A 2,702-nucleotide genomic window follows, 5' to 3' on the forward strand; every position below is an offset into this window, starting at 1 on the left:
AATTAACCTCCAGTGGAAGTCATTTTCATGTAATTAATTATTCTTGTATCAGCGGAAAGAGACAGGTGCACCACTGGATTGCCTTGCTCGAACTTCTCAATGAACATCTTAAGGAGGCTACACTTAAAACACGCCAAGTGACTAGTGCACAGCTATCACTTTTGTTCTAATACTGTTTCTTGACTTAGACCCTTGATTTCTCCATCACTGCAAAGGGAAAACAAAAGAACGGACACCAAAGGCGTTTTGAAGTGCGTGACGTGCTAATTAAGCAGCAGGAATGCAGCCTCCTGTTTCAGCTGATGTCTTCCTTCTCCAGCTCAAGGAAGGGGTTTAGGCTGCTTGGGGCTTTATGGCAAAACAAGTTGGGATGCGGTAAGTCTGTTACTAGCCAGAGTTCTTACCGTGTCCGGGAGGTCAGAGCCCTGGCGTGTTAAAGTGCTCGTACGAGATGAGAAAATAGGCCGAATGAGAAGATGGCCAGGTGAATTTGCAACTTGTTGAATGAAATTATCCAAAGAAGGACATTAGGGAGTTGGAGCCTCTGGTGGAGGGCCTTAGGTCTCTCTCTTTCACCTTCTTTTGAAGCCATCACTGCGGGACATGACAGAAACCTGGGGGAAGAGTGGTTATACTTGGTGGCTGAGTGAGACCAACCAGCCCAGACAGACTGGAGTGAGACCAACCAGCCCAGACAGACTGGAAGTGATGGGCTGATTGAACGAGCTGTTTTCCAAACTAAATGTAAATCCTTGCACCAGGGGTAAGAAAAACCAACTAACCAACCAACCAACACCACAGGGTACAAAGAATTTACTTAAAAGCAACCTTATAATCCTAACCCTTCCTGAGTCATCTTGTTTTAAGTTTGCCTCTTATTTATTAGCAGCATATGACTGTATTTTAAATCCAATCTGATATTTAATAGGTGAGATTAACCCAATCACATTTATTGTGATGACTGATATACTGGGGCTTAATTCCATCATCTTGTTTTGTATTTTTCTATTTACTGTGTTTCTCCGCCACCCCCCCCCCCCCCTTACTTTCCTTTATGAATTGATAAAGTTTCTTTCTTTCCTTTTCTTCCTTCTACTGTGTTGGAAATGATAGCCTATGCTTCTGTGTTTTTCTTTGCTACCCATACATTTTTAAACAAATATACTTTATCTTTTTCTCAGAGCCTAAAATTATGTAGTGTCTCTGTTCTTCCCTTAAGCAAAAAAAAAAAAAAAAAAAGGGCCTGAGAAAATTCAACCTCTTCCCTCCCATTTTCCATGTTACTGCCCTAGAGAAGTTGGCATCTCTCTTTTGTAAACACAAAAATAGTTTTGCTAGAGTCAGTAGTTCATAAGATTTATGAAATTATTTCATGATGTATTTATTTACTCTTGCCTCTTATGTCCCACTCCCTCACCAGAGTGAACTTTTCTCTTTGCTGAAGTGCATGCACTCTTGAGCGATAACTCATAGCTTCTCTGGGTATATAATTCGAGATTGACAATTACTCTTCCTCAGCTATGTCATGTGTGCTGGCATTTCACGCTGCTGAGGAGATGTCTGGATTGTCTAGCTTTACGGGGAAATCAACGTCTGCTTTCTAGTACCTGGGAATCTTTTCTATTTATCTTTGAAACTCTGCAGTCAATAACATTGTCTGTGTGTCAGTTTATTTGTATATATCCTACATAGCGCAGGATGAGAAATTCCTAATGAAGGATCCAATATCTTCACCCAAAAACGAACTTGAGCAAGTGGGTACCTCTTGTTCCTGAACAAGGTCGCTCAGCGTCATAAAGATGTCAACATCTCCATAAAAATGCCAAGTAGGGGGGCGCCTGGGTGGCGCAGTCGGTTAAGCGTCCGACTTCAGCCAGGTCACGATCTCGCGGTCCGGGAGTTCGAGCCCCGCGTCGGGCTCTGGGCTGATGGCTCAGAGCCTGGAGCCTGTTTCCGATTCTGTGTCTCCCTCTCTCTCTGCCCCTCCCCCGTTCATGCTCTGTCTCTCTCTGTCCCAAAAATAAATAAACGTTGAAAAAAAAAAATTAAAAAAAAAAAAATGCCAAGTAGGTTTTTTTTTCCTGGAGCCAGACAAGATGATTTGAATGTTCAAATGGAAAGATAAACATGCAAAAATAGGGAAACCACACAAAAGGGAAATAAAGGTGAGCTCCTGTAAACATACAGCCTCCATAACTAAGAATGTGGTACTATTGCATAAATAGACAGAAAGGTCAATACAAAAGCCAGAAACAGACCTAACAACAAAAGAAAATTTAGTGTATGTCATATGTGACATCTCAAATCATTGGGAGAAAAGAGAGACCTTTTAATAAATGGTTTTGTAATATATACATTTAGACTTGGACCAAGTTGAATTAGTTCTTCACACCATAAACCAGAAAAAAATCAAAATGGATTAGAGAACTCATGTAAAGTCTTCTTTAAAAATTGTGGATGAATTCCTTTACAACCTGGATGTGGAGAAATCCTTTCGAAATATGATGAAAAATCCAGATGCCATCAATAAAGACTGATTAATTTGATTGCATAAAAATATACCTTTTTATGATTTAAAAAAATCAGTGTAAGCAAAGTAAAAAACACACAACAAATGTGAAACCAGGGATCATAAATATAGCTCCTATTATAGACAACTATGTATCCCTATTAATGTATGTGTGTGTATATATATATATATA

General features: G+C 39.8%; 1 long non-coding RNA gene across 1 annotated transcript; it reads right to left on the bottom strand.

Annotated features, from left to right (window-relative positions):
- Window positions 1-241: 241 nt before the first annotated feature.
- On the bottom strand, window positions 242-1,831 carry LOC123589576. Its single transcript, XR_006708400.1, has 2 exons — window positions 1,763-1,831; window positions 242-614 (listed from the first exon to the last, which is right to left on the bottom strand). It is a non-coding gene; the product is annotated as an uncharacterized LOC123589576 (long non-coding RNA).
- Window positions 1,832-2,702: the final 871 nt, after the last annotated feature.

This window comes from Leopardus geoffroyi, chromosome E3 (genome assembly GCF_018350155.1).
Source record: "Leopardus geoffroyi isolate Oge1 chromosome E3, O.geoffroyi_Oge1_pat1.0, whole genome shotgun sequence".
Lineage (NCBI taxonomy): Eukaryota > Metazoa > Chordata > Mammalia > Carnivora > Felidae > Leopardus > Leopardus geoffroyi.